Genomic DNA, 14909 nt, shown 5'->3' on the forward strand with positions numbered 1-14909 from the left:
CACTCAAAAAAAAAAAAAAAAAAACCTTGGCAGGCCCGGATGTAGAAATGTAACATCAGTGGGCAGTTGCACATGGTGGGGGAGATGGGTGGTGTGCAAGCGTTTTTAGTGGTGTTGCGCAAGTCTTCTGTCAACGGGTGGTGTGCACATACCTTTGTTCCAGTGCATTTTGTTAGGCTTAGTGCAATGACGATACAATTCAATCCTTTACTTCAATTGCCCTTGGGTGGGGGTCAAACAGTAGGTACAGTATACATTTGGGTGGTAGGGGGGACCCACTCCAGCACTCACTAAGACCCCTGCAACATGGTCACTATACTATCATTAGCATAGCAATTGCTCAGTGAATAAAGCAATATGTTAGGGATGGGCAGATCGATACTAAAGTATCGATACTTCTGATACTGATGTTGTATCAAGAATATCGATCCTCACATAAAAATATCAATTCTGAATTTTTTTTTTTTTTTTAAACTAGTGATCTTATTATTTAGATAACATTAATATTAATGCATCTCATAAGCTTCTAAGTGGAAAAGAATAATTATTTGAGCGAATTGTTGCATGGCACTGGAACTGTTTTTTCTTCCCCTCATCTTGACGCACAGAAATGCAAAAATACACCAGCAGACAGCGCTCACCCTTTCAGTCATAGCGCTCGTTCAAAGACGGAGCAGTGTTTTCCTGAGGTAATGACAGAAAAACAGCATCTGGAGTTATTCACACTAAGTAATGACAAACCTAGAGACATGGGCTTGTGTGACCATTTTTCATGGCTTATTTAAATTCAGGTGTCAAAACATCGATAATGATCGTTAATAAATGACAGAGGTGGGTAGAGTAGCCAAAAACTGTACTCAAGTAAAAGTACAATTACTTTAAAAAAAGAATTACTCAAGTAAAAGTAAAAGTACATAATACACATTTAACATGTATTACAGAATTATTATTATTGTTAATGGAAATTCTGTCATCATTCACCATCATGTTGTTCCAAACCCGTATGATTTTCTTTCTTCCATACAACACGAAGTAGATATTAGACAGAATGTTTGATGAGTCATTTACTTTGTTCTTTTTTTTTTCTCTCCATATTTTGAAAGTGAATGGTGAGCGAGACTGTCAGTCCCTAACATTCTGTATAACATATTTTGTGTTCCACATAATGCAAAGCTTCACACTGGTTTGGAACAACATGAGGGTAGGGAAATGATGACAGAATATTAAATTATGGCTGAGCTATCACTTTAAAGGGGTAGTTTACCCAAAAATGAAAATTCTCTCATCATTTACTCACCCTCATGCCATCCCAGATGTGAATGACTTCCTTTCTTCTGCAAAACACAAATTAAGATTTTTAGAAGAATATTTTAACTATGTAGGCCAAAATTTTGATGCTCCAAAAAGCACATAAAGGCAGCATAAAAGTAATCCATAAGACTCCAGTAGTTAAATCCATATCTTCTGAAGTGATATGATAGGTGTGGGTGAGAAACAGATCAATATTTGTCCTTTTTTTTGCTAGACAGCAGGGGCGATTGATTTAACCACTGTCTTCTGGATTACTTTTATGCTGACTTCTGTGTTTTTTTTAGCTTTAAAATGTTGCCACCCATTCACTTGCATTGTATGGACCTATAGAACTGAGAAATTCTTCTAAAAATCTTCATTTGAGTTCAGCAGATGAAAGAAAGTCATACACATCTGGGGTGGCATGAGGGTGAGTAAATAATGTGAATTTTCATTTTTGGGTGAACTATCCCTTTAAGGACTCTTGTCAGATCTGGATGAATTTGTCAATAAGAGAGGTTTAGAAACATTTCTAGTAATTATTATGGTGAAAACGTGAAAATGTCCCACAAGGACATTGTATATATTGCTGAAATATAAGCCAAAGCAAGATCATGTTTTATTAATGCCTTCTTTCACTATTTCATAGCTTTTAAAATCCTGCGCGGATTCTTATCTCAGTGTAGTTACAGTTTTCACTGTCGTAAGTATTTAGATCATTAGTTCTGTACAGCAGTAATCTCTAAATGCAGAGTATGCAGCCTAGTGTGTAGGGCACCAACCCCAGTCATGGAACACTCGCTGTGTCTGAAACCGCTGCCTATCCACTATATACGTAATGCACTATTTTGAGTGTCCGCCATTTTGTAGGATTGTCTGAATTCTGAGTGAGCCACTCGTTCCCTACTTTCATTATTACCCACAATGCACTCTAATTTGATTACATTTGATGTACACTCGACGATGGTTAATTGCCCACAATCCACCACGGGGAAGACGTACGGGCTGGGAGTTTACTGCTTCCTTCACTCCTGCAATGTTTTCTTTCATGCTGAATGTATTAAATTACTTTTTGTCAAATCATTACTTGATTAAAATAACATAATAACATATAGAGAGGCAAAACATACAGATACATTTAAAAATGTACTCTTTATTTGATTTATGTTTACATGGACTTATACAGTTAATCTGCCTGAAGTAGCTGCGATAGTTTCCAGTACCCCCTTGAGGGGTAAATGCGTAAATACTACTCATGATATTCAGGACGCGGGACAAAGCGCACTGATAAATTGCTGCACTGATTTAAAAATGTACACTTAAAAACTGATGTCATAAGAGCCCAGTTACAGAATCACCCTGAAAATTACCATCACATTCACACAGAAAAGCCCATGTTAGCATTAGAGCCAAAACTTACCTCAGCATGTTGCCTTAAATTGAAGCTGAGATTTTAATCTTGAAATATCCCCTTGTCTTGGTGTTAAATGAAGGCATTGCATAACGAAACTATTCTTTTTTTCACTGTGCAGAAAGAAGAAAGTGTTTCACTTTGAAGAGTTTGATGCTGCAGCAGTGATTAAGTGACAGTCTGTGACAGCAGCACGCGCAGCTGTATAAACTTCCACTCTGTAAAAGTCCCATTCAGTAATCTCTCAATAAATTACACATTAATTAAAATTAAACCTAGTAATGTAACGACAGGAACGCCACCCATTGTAAAGAAGTAAAAGTAAAAAAAAATCATTAGAAATTTACTTGAGTGAGAGTAAGAAGTACCCACTTTTAAACCTACTCTAAAAGTACATTTTATTCCAAAAAGTTACTTAAGTAAATGTAACGGAGTAAAGGTATCGCGTTACTACCCACCTCTAATAAACAATACCCTTATGAAAACTTACCATGGATTTACTGTAGTAATACTGTATTAACCATGACTAGTAACCACGACTGTAGTAACCATGTTCTTTGTTTTTTTTTTTGTTTTGTTTTTGGCAGTAACCAAGGTTTTAGTAATAGTAACCATATAATAATATCTATGGTTAATTTTGTGGTTTTATATGTTGCTTATACTTACTCATTTTTAAAAGGTAAACAAAGCAGCCTAATATTTTTCTGCTTAGACCTATAAATATATAAAATATTTAAGTAATAATTTTAAGTTACTAATTTTATCCAAAGAATTCGTAAAAATTCCATTTATTAGAGGTATCGGTATTGGTATCGATATCGGCGATACTGGCCTAAAAGTATTCGGTATCGGATCGAAAAGAAAATAAGTGGTATCACCCATCCCTACAATATGTACAATCTCAAAATGTCCTCAACCATCAAGCTCCACTTTTCTCCATGATGGTAACACCCAAAATTACAACATAACAGAAATTCTTCTAAATCCCAAATTTGTCAGTTGCAGGTCAAGCGCTCTTTATGGCATGCAAAAAACACCCATTGTAAACACAGGCGATCGCATACGCTCGCACAGCCATACACAGAGTCACGTGGGCATTACGCATATGAGCTGACACTGGCTAATTTTTAGCCATGGAAAAGTGGCCCCTGCTTGAGCTCTAATTGTGTTGTGACAGCAAAACCCCACCTCACCTCATGCTGTTTTTGGTTGTGTGTGTGTTTGTGCATCACTTCTGAAGGCGGTCAGTTTGACCCTGACTTTGCACCTCACAACCGTCATGCTGAAGCAGTTGTGACCCACTGAGGCACTGCAGAAACTGTCTGCCACATCGTCCTTTGCCCAGGCAACCTAGCATTTACAATGCCATTGTTTCATTATCACTCCATTTGCCCTCCTGCTGGGCTTGTCAGCTGCACACACATCTCTCCTCTCTCTCTCTCTCTCTCTCTCTCTTTCTCTCTCTCTCTCAATCTCTCTACAAAAATAATGCTTCTTTCTTTCCTTCACGCCCTCTTATGCTTTCTCTCACACATAAAACACAACTGTTATGTGTATTCTCACCTCACTTCACACAATTACATACATTCCACCACTTTCGTTTCAAACTTATTTTCACTCAGACATTGTCATACTTTTAGTTATTTATAAGTGTGATAATCAAAATGATGGTACTGTATTTGTGTTGCTTAGACATGCATTTTACACATTCCTTCTTTATATCACAAGGACAAATCTTTGATCTTTGCCTCAAAGTGGAAATGGAAACAGCTGAAATGTTTTCAGCACAATCAAATTAAGAATAATGTAATATGTACATCACAGTCACCTCTTTTAAACTCTTATAAGGGTGTTTCTTCACTGCAGGCACATTGTGTCCCAGGGGTTGATTTTTATTATAGTAAATCTAACAGATTCATTAACGTTTTTCATTTTGTTATATGAAGGTGACATTAAAGCTCTCTTGGAAACGTTTTAACATCTTTTGCCTTCATACTTTATTTTTGCTACTTTTCAAATGCCTTTTGTTTACATATTTATTTTAATCCTTGTAATAGACCCATACTTTGTATAATCTTATAATATAAAAATCCATCATGAAAATATGAATTATTACATTTTAAACTATGATCATCTAAACAAAGAGTGCAATAAGCATAAACCAATTTTAAAATGTATTCCTTGAAATTTATCATTACAACTGTCCCTCAGTTGTGGCTTCATTTCAACTACAACCAAAACAATTGGCACTAATAAAGTTTTATCACAAGTTTGTGTACTTGTTTACCAAGGAGACAAAAGTGTCAGTGAAGAGTATGCTTGAGATGAAATATGAGTCATGGGGTGTGTGAAGAATATCACATGTGAACAGAATGTTTTATGGTGCATCCTTTCCAATCAAACTGTAATTTTGTTAAATTATGGAAATGTGTAAAAAAAAATAAAAAAAATAAAATAAATGTTTTTACAGTAAATTGTATTTATTTAGAACATGTAAATACTAACTATGATAGGAGCCTACAATTTTATTCCCCAACATTTTTTAACATCTGATTTCCATTACTGTAATTTCAAAACAGAATGCTAGTAAACACAATAAAAAATTTAAGATGTTGTGGAAATTACATTGTGGTGGAAATGTTCATGACATTTCGGGAAAAAAAGAAAACAAAAATCACCAGTTATGCATTATGTAGTATATATCCACTGCTGGATGTTGTAGTAGAACAATTAAGAAACTAGTGAGAGTGTGAAAAGGGTGTTTTAAGGGAATTTATTTTCTAAAAGCCTAGAAAGCCAAAATTGCACACGTTGAAGAAACACCAAACATTGGACACGTTCTCATCTCTGTGTTCAGAAAACACTGATCCAGACAAACAGTCTCATTCCTCTTTAAAAGCCAGAATGCAAGGCTGTGTAGAATCTAAACAATTCAGTACACTTACACAATCCTAAGGACGTCAACGGTGAGGGTAAAGAGAGAGACTGTAAGGAGTATAACCTCTAAAGACCCCAAAAGTGCTGTCAGTGTTTCGATGGTTCTTCCCTGTCTCCATGATTACATGCTTTGCAAGCACAGAGAAAAGGCCTGTAATGGCCCGTAAATGACCTTGTCTTCACAGGCCTTGAACTGGCAAGACTTAAAAACTACTATTGTATATAAAATCCAACAGTACTACTCCACAGCTAAACTTGATCTGAGACATTTCAAAACAACAGTTTGGAGGCTTTAAGTGAGAGCTACAGTGATTTCACACCATTTAGATGTATTGTGTTTTAACATGCAATTATCTGTAATGTTGCTACCAAGGCTTGTCCAAACAATGCTTTGTAAACATGACTTAAAGTTGGATGTTAAATGACCATCACAATGTGGTGAAGATTTAGCTTTTCAATACTCAACACAGTTCCAAAAATTATTGTCATACAAAAGTAAATGAAAAATTAAAAAATGTCCTTATAAACAAATTTTTTTTTTAAAATAATATTTATACATATATTTATACATGCTGTAGTTTTGTTCATGGTTTTCGAGGATAAGTGCAGGTGTCTCAACATGCGATTTTGAAAATGTGAAGTTCTTTTTAACTTGACATGGTGTTTTAACAGTGCCGGTCCTGCATGAGATGCTGAAGAAAAAGCAAGACGCGGTGCAAATGTCAAAGACATTCATCCAGCAAGTGTTTAAAAAATGGGAAAACAGAACAGAGACGAAAAACACATTCGGTGTGAACGGCCCCTAACTCATCCATTCGCGCGTGTCTGTGAGTGAGAGTGCGAAACAAGATCGGTAGGCCTGTTTATTTTTTTATTAATTACAAACCTGGACCCAACCCAAAATGAAAATGGGTTACAGTCCTCTAAATCTGCCTAATAAACCTAATATCTTGGGGGAGCGGTTCTATTCATTGAGCTGAATTCATCTGCCGAGTTCATTCACCTCTCTCTGCTGGATCTTATGGCGCATTTCAGTGGCTTCTCCCCCTCTGCATCTTTGGTTTGCAGAGAATGCCCCTGGGCGCTTCGGCAGAACATTTAAAAGAGTATATTCTATTAGAGTATATATTCTTTCTGAAAAAGTGACACACACGGAACGTCTTTTTAAAGACGCATCTTTTTAAAGACGCATCTTTTTAAAGATGCCTTTCTGTTTGTGTGTTATTCCTGGTTGCGGTCGTTATCTCTCCACTTCCGATGGCCACGATCGCTGTCTTACGTGTCTGGGCCCACGCGGAGACATTGTTCGTGGATGGATCATGTCCTCATTGTGAGAACATGACCATGGCAACGTTGCGGTCGCGGCTTGCATTCGTAAGAAAGCAAGCCACCCCAGCGGCTCCCCGCCTCGGTCCTTCTACCTATGGGTATGAGGCCATGCCGGTTAGCACTGGGGGCGATTTGGGGAACTCAATGGGACCACCTTCGCCGAGTATCCCCCCACGGACCTCCCATTCCCCAGCACACTCGCTTGCCCGGGTCTCATGCTCGGACGAGATCGCTGGCTCGTCTCAGGGCGAGTTCGACCCCTCGTTCAGAGCCTGGGAAGAGGATGAGTTATCGAGCGCAGCATCGCAGAGTGGGCTCGTCCAGTCAGACGCAGAGGCTTCGACTGGGCTTCCTCCTCCGGAAATGACAGACATGCTTTCCCGGGCGGCCGCGAGTGTCGGGCTAGAGTGGAACCCTCCACTCTCCCCAGAACCCTCGCGGCTCGATGATTGGTTCCTGGGCTCACAGCCGCACCCCGCCCCCTTTCCTTTCTTCCTGGAAGTGCATGAGGAGCTGACAAGATCGTGGGAGGCACCTTTTACTGCCCAGTCCCTATCTTTCAGCTCCCCCAAACTCGCTACCCTCGATGATGGAGCGGCCAGGGGGTACTTGGTGATCCCCCAGGTGGATAAGGTGCTCGCGGTACACTTATGTCCGCAGAGCACCGCCACCTGGCGCGGGCGCCCGAAACTCCCATCCAGGGACTGTAGGTTTACGTCATCCCTGACGGCTAAGGCCTACAGTGCCGCTGGACAAGCCGCCTCCGCCCTACACGCCATGGCTCTCCTGCAAGTATACCAAGCCAAGGCACTAAAAGGGTAGTTCTGACCTGGGATTGATGCAGGAACTGCGCTCGGCGACCGACCTTGCTCACCGGGTGACAAAGGTCATGGCGCGGTCTCTTGGGCAGACGATATCCACCCTCGTGGTCCAAGAGCGCCACCTTTGGCTCAACTTGGTTGAGATGCGAGAGGCTGACAAGGCATGGTTCCTTGATGCCCCCATCTCCCAGGTTGGCCTATTCGGTGACACCTCCTGCCCCGGCGCGGCGCAAGACCCCGCACCCTTTCTGCTCATTGCCAAGGGCGTCCTCCTGCTGCAATGACATCGGCTCCACTGCAGCCCGCTCCCGTGGCCTGGCCCCGGTGTAGAGCCCAGCGCAGGAAGCAGATGCCACCCGTTTAATGGCCAGCCGCTAAGAACCCGAGGAAGGCTTCGAAGCGCCCCTGAGACGGGTGACCCAGGGGCAAGGAGACCTGCTACACTGGAGCTGGTAAGCAAACCACTCCATCCCCTGGTGGAGGGCCAGGAGGAGAATCTTTTGTTTTGTTTTCATTTAATTGCGCTGCATGTGCAAGAGGCTACGGTACCCAAAAGTTCAGCAAAAGAGCAGTTTCCTTGTTCCCTGGGTCAGTTGAGTTTGTGGAGAAACTCGCTGCTGGCTCAGTAAGTGTGCTAATGAGGCCCTGTACTGAGGTAGGTGCTCCGCATGTTCTGGTTCCTCCGAAGGCAACCCCATGTGATATTTTCCGCAAAATTGTTTCCCTGTCGGTAAACTGTGTCTTCCTTGGGCAGGGGCCCCTCTGCCCCCGGTCGCTATGCTTTGTAGAAACTCCTCCCCCTTTGGGTAGGACCTACCATGGGACCTCTCCACATGACATACTTCCGACAAGGCTCGGTAAAGACCATGTGACGTATTTCCACTCAAAATACCCCCCTCCTTTTTGGGCGGGGTGTGGTCTCCGCAGTGTATTCCCCTTGGGAGTGGCACCCCCCCCGACGTAGACACTTCAGTTAACGTAGCTCCCAGTCAGTTAACAAATTCCACTCTTTTTGGGGAGAAAAGAGAAGGAAAAGAGGCCTCGGCTGGGCTAGCCTGTCAACCTATTCATTGGGCAGTCGACTTGTTCCTGAAGGACTATTCGACGCTCATAAAGAACGTTGGGGGAGTTTACGTGATGGCCTGGTGCACTGGCTACGAGGCACACAGCAGTCTGCCTGTCACACATCACCACTTCACGTAACACAGTTCAGTTAGTTGTGGCGTTTTGTATAGGGACCCCTAGTGTCACTACATCGACACAACGTCGAGTGAGTGACAGATAGGGAACATCATGGTTACTTTCGTAACCTCCGTTCCCTGATGGAGGGAACGAGACGTTGTGTCCCTCTTGCCACAACGCTGAACTACCTGCTGAAATGGCCGGGACCTTATCTCGGCTCCTCAGCACAAAACCTGAATAAGTGGTTGCATACCAGCTCCTTTTATACCTGTATGCAAATTCCACTCGCCAATTCTCATTGGCCTTTTAAAAAAGATCAGAGTTGTTTGGGGCTCCCAAGAGTGACCCCTAGTGTCACTACATCGACACAATGTCTCATTCCCTCCATCAGGGAATGGAGGTTATGAAAGTAACCATGATGTTTTTGGCCTTCTGACAGGACTTTTTATTTTTCTATCATAACTATGCAGAATTATGTATTTGGATTTTATTGTTTGCATTTAGCAAAGTTTATTTCCCAGTAAAAGCCATATAAGAACCCTTTTTTGGGTCGCAACCCACCTGGAAGCTTGTGCTGGTCAAAGCTGTTCTTTTTAGCAGGTTCGTTTTGCAAGATTATGCTGTTTAGTTTATAGGGAGTGCTTGAGAATGCAGTGTTTTTGGGAATGAATCCTTAGTGAGAGAGAATTTAAAGGTCAAATCACAGTTGCTTGAGTAAACAGTAAACTGCCTAGCTGGGTGTTTGGACCTACTGTGGAAATGACTAATTTGGTAAGATGCAATAACTCACTTTGTCACTGAAAGATCTGTTGTTGGCCTTCATCTTCCCTCAGCCTGTGGGGAGGCAGAGAGCTCTTAGATTCCTCAGATAAAATAAAGTTCAGATTAACGAGTGGCACTCTGCCACAATGTGCCAAGCTGGAAGACATTGACAAAACAAAGGAGAAAAGAGAAACATCCTTCACAGAAACAAAATTATCATAGCTGTAAAATGACAAAATCCTACCAAGGTCAGACAATAATGCACATCAGGATGATTTGGGTACAGTTCCCTCTGTAAATACTGGAACAGTCTACTAGTTGTATATCGAAGCACTCCAATAATAAAAATGAAGAAATAGAAATAAAGAATTTCACCATCCAATTCAATATTGTGACTTATATGCTAACTGGAGTTGTGGTGGCATGGTGGACTAAAGCACTGAACTGGTAAGCAGAAGGTTGTTGGTTCAATTCTCACAGCCACCACCATTGTGTCCTTGAGCAAGGCACTTAACTCCAGGTTGCTCCAGGGGGATTGTCCCTGTAATAAGGGCACTGTAATTGCTTTGGATAAAAGTGTCTGCCAAATGCATAAATGTAAATATGCTAATGGCTTATGGCATTCACCAGCAGAGGCTAACAACAAAAGCTAACTAGCCAAACCTTTACCCTCTGTTCTCATTATTAATATGTGTAGGTTTCTAATCATGTCTCTTATGTATTTACATTTTGCGTCTTAAAAAAATTAAATAAACTGTCTGCAAAGCAATTGGCACAATTGGATAATCAATTGTTGTACTTTGACAGTTTGGAATGTCCAGAAGGAGAAAACCACTGGTGCCTTCAGCAATCAGGAGCAGCAAGATCAGCCAGATACACTACTTGTGAACTAAATAACAACATTCAGAATGCTGTGATTAAAGTGCTGCTATCTACTACTTGCAGAAGACTTTGACAGATGAATTATAGAGCACACACTGAAGTTGAAAATATCAGTCTGGACTACAATTAGGCCAAAAAAGTAGAGATGGGCCAGTAAAGCTCTGGAACAGAATTCTATGGACAGATGAGCGTAATATTAGTCTGTATCAATGTGATGATAGGGCAAATGTGTAGAGAAAAAAAAATGGATTGAGAGGATCCAACATCCTCTCACAACCACTGTGAAGCACTGGCATAGTTCATTTATCCATGTGTGAAATCCAAAAGTCCAGTTTGTCAGAGATTTAATTTGATAGTAAGTTTTGTATGTTTTGTTTTAATGTTTGTGAAATAAACACCTCATTCAAGTAGAATCATATGCACTTTGCACCTCCATCTACTGTAAGAATAAACTTAAAAATGCAAACAATATTAGCTACATGTTATAAAACAGTTAGTTCCAGTCCTCTACTCTGTTTGGACAAGTCTCATTCCAAGAGTGCTGATATTTAGTTTAATAGCACTGTGATGCTTAACTATTTGTATCACTCTCTTTGTCTGTGTTCACAGCGCTCTACACAGGCTGCTAGTCTGTGTGAAACATTTTGCCAACTGATCTCACAGTGAAATCAGAAACAGTAGGTTGACTTTTCTTTATCTTAAATCAGTCTGTACTTACCAAAATGCAAAGCACTGCCCTGAGTGGCCAAAGCAGTAAGTGTTGTTTCACTAATTCCCTGGCTCATATAATCCCAGAGTATGATAAGGTAAACAGGTTTGGCGTGCTGCCCATAACTGTTCCCCCTCGTTATGTGGTTAGGAAGATATGTTAAACAAGGTTTTTAGAAATGAGGTGGCAAAGGGGAGGAGGAGGGATGCGGAAAGAATGTCACTGGAGTCAGGAAAGTGACCAATTACATACCCATGAAATGTAATTGATAGGATTAGATGAACAAGCTCCTCCTCAACTTACTTTTGGAACTACATTTCACTAGCTCGCTGGTTCATATATTCCCAGAACACAGCTGTGATGAGCAGAATGGACAACTTTATGCTCTAACTGCAGTTGCGATGATGCTAGAGGCTTGGTTGTGCAGCCCGAGAGGGAAAATGCAGTTGCAGTACCAGGGCAGCCTGATTGCACTAATGTATAGCGGAATGAGCAAAGAACACTGTGGTTGCAATGGTGAGGTTTTAGTGCAGCTTGGAAGCAATGTAGTAGATGCAGCATAGCGGCAGCGCAGTTGTGTGGGGAGAGTTGCACGTGGCCTAGGCTGATCACAGCTGCTGTAGAAGCTGAAATGAGATAGCAATAGGCTTCGACAGAAGCGCAGTAAATAACTGAACAGAATTAGCTGACAGAGGGGTCTTCCATAGCTTGAGAGAGAGCTTACTGCAGTGAAGCCAGCACAGCGAACCTGCAGGAAATGCAGTGGCAAAGTATGCAGAGAGATCTCCTGTGGGTTATGCAGCAAGGGACGGGAACCCCCCCCCTCATACCACAACGACGGGCACGAGGCCGACACTGGATAAGAGCATAAAGGACATCGCTCGCTGACGCATGACAGGGGGGACCCGTTGCATGGAAGACCCATATTAGAGCTTTAGAACTCCTGTCTTAACTCAGAATGCAGAGCCATGTTTAAACATGGAAGCTCATATAAGTTCCGAACGAGAGAGCCCAAATATTTGATAAAAGATGTGCCCAGGGACAGACTCGCAACCACTGTTGCTTTTTTTATGAAACGTGTGCCTGTTGGGCTTGTTTGATGTGCATGGACTTTAATTGGATATAGGAATGTAACACGTGTGATGACCATCTGCCCAGCGATTTAATCTGTTGTTTGAGTAGACCTTTTTGTGCAGCTGTAGAGGCTGCTCCTATACAGAATGAATGACTGGAGAACAAATTAGCTGGAATTTGAGATGCTTTTCAAACCAATGCCTTGAAGCTGGTTGGTTGTAATCGTCGATGAATAATGGATCGGAAGGAGACTTGGTTTGGCTTTTCCTGTATGACAGAATGTAGGAAAGTGATTGATATGGCTGGATTGGTGTAAGTAAATTGAAGATATAAATGTAGTGACCTTGCTTTATTTGATTGCTTTTACTTTGCTTGATGTGGTAACTGATGGTATAGTTATCCATAATTTGTAGTTCGGAGATGGTGGGGTTAGCATTGGGATCGAATTTAGTGGGGCTGGTAAATTCAGAGCAGGGTTATTGTGGTATTTTGAGAGTGGTAACCAAAGTGTAAGGTAGTAAGGCATTTGCTTAAATGGTCCAGAGTTAGTGGTTGTCTGGTGTCAGGGTGGGCGGCTGAGCTTTTTGGATGCCTTTGATCAGTAGGGTTACTTGGGGGTTATTTATGGCTTGGCATGGGTTGTCACAGATTCATTTGTGGAAGAAATGTATGCTGCTGATGTACACCTTAATTGTTCCTGGTTGGATATGTTTCAGATGGTGGAGACAGGAGACAAACGAGGAAACTGAAATTAGAGAAAAATTTGGAAAAGCCATATTGTGCAGTAAGTGAAACAGCTTGAATCATTTCCAGGATTTTAGGTGATACTGTAGAGATCTGGGAGAGATGGCATTCATAATGGTTTCAACAGACAGGTTGTGGAGATATCTGAGGGGATGATTTATTGGAATATCAGATCTGAAAAGGGAGAGATGTCCGCCTCCGGATCCAGGATTCTAAATTTCTGTAAGGCAAAATGGGAGAGAGCATCAGCAATTTGATTCTTATGGCTGGGAATGTGTTCTGCTTTACCAATAAATTGGTTGCATGCCGCTGTCCAGATCAAACGTCTTAATAGTGGCATTAATTCAGGAGAGTTGGACTGTCCTTTATGTATGCACTGAACTGTTTCCGAATTATCGCAGAAGAAAATAATGTTTTTTGATGTCCATTCTTCCCACCACAGAAGAGCTGCTACTGTGATTGGGTAGAGCTCATAGAGAACAGAAGAGGCTGAGGACTGAGGGTGGGGTGGGAGAGGAAATCATCATAGAAACAGGTGAGACCATTCCATTGCTTGAGGAAAGTAATCCATAACTTTATATCAGTGTGGCATGATGCATTTAGGGCCACTAAGTCACTTAGAGCATGTGGGAAATGAAAGGACGGCCTTGTGGAATAATGCGCATTGCAAAATTTAGATGACCAAGCAGGGAGAGGAGGTCCTTTTTAGAGCACTGGGGAGCGGTGAGCAGGCTGGATGCGATTGCGATGATTCTGTCTATTGTTTCTTTATGGAGAGAGGCTTGGAATCTGTCAGAGTCGAGGTTAATACACAGAAATTTGATGTTTGTTGCTGGACCTGAAGTTTTCTCGTCGGAAATGGGAACTCCTAAGTCAGAGAAAACTTTTAGGATGGTTGATATATGCGCTGCTGTGGGGACGTCACTAGGGGAAATGGAGGGGAAATCATTGAGCAAGTGAATAGGTAAGGAACTGTGTGATTATTTGCCAGTATCTATTGCATGATTATTTTGCTAGTGAAGTAAAAATTATCTCTACACCGAAAAGATGCCAGAAATTTGGGTTGATTGGCATGACTTTGAAGACTGAAGTGATGTCGACCTTGACTAACCAAGCTCCCCTTCCAACTGATTTGGTTAATTTGATCACTTGCTCAGTATTGTGATAATGCAGAGAGTATTTGTCGATGGGGATTAGGCTATTGACACTTGGGTGTGGGCTGTTTTGTGGGGATGACAGATCTATTATGAGGCACTTTTTTCCAAAAAAAATATTTTGTGGCTACTCCGATGGGGCTGATGCAGAATAGTTTAAAGGGGGAGCATCGAAGGGGATGATCATAAATCCAGATTCGAGTTCTTTTGAAATGAGCTCATCCACAACCTCAGGTTCTGATAAGGCGGACTGCAGATTATGGCAAATGAAGCTGGTGTCTGGAATGCTCTCTAAACCGGGATTATAACCGTGTCAGTCCTGAAATTAGGTCATTTTTTTATCATTTGTCTGGGAAATTAGCGAGCTTGTTAGCTAAGATATTCATGGGAGTAGAGAGCTATTATAAGCTTTATTGTTATTAGCAGAAGATTTATGAACAGGACAAATGGTGCAAGCATGTGGGCCATCACAGATATTCCAAATGTGTAGATATCGACAGTGTTGTCTGCCAAAATTGTTATATTCGTTGCGCACTCGTCTACTGGTGTTGAACCAAATGGTTAGTCCGCGTAGATTCTGTTCACTGTCGTTCCTGGACTGCGGAACGTAAACA

This window comes from Myxocyprinus asiaticus, chromosome 25 (genome assembly GCF_019703515.2).
Source record: "Myxocyprinus asiaticus isolate MX2 ecotype Aquarium Trade chromosome 25, UBuf_Myxa_2, whole genome shotgun sequence".
Classification (NCBI taxonomy): Eukaryota; Metazoa; Chordata; class Actinopteri; order Cypriniformes; family Catostomidae; genus Myxocyprinus; species Myxocyprinus asiaticus.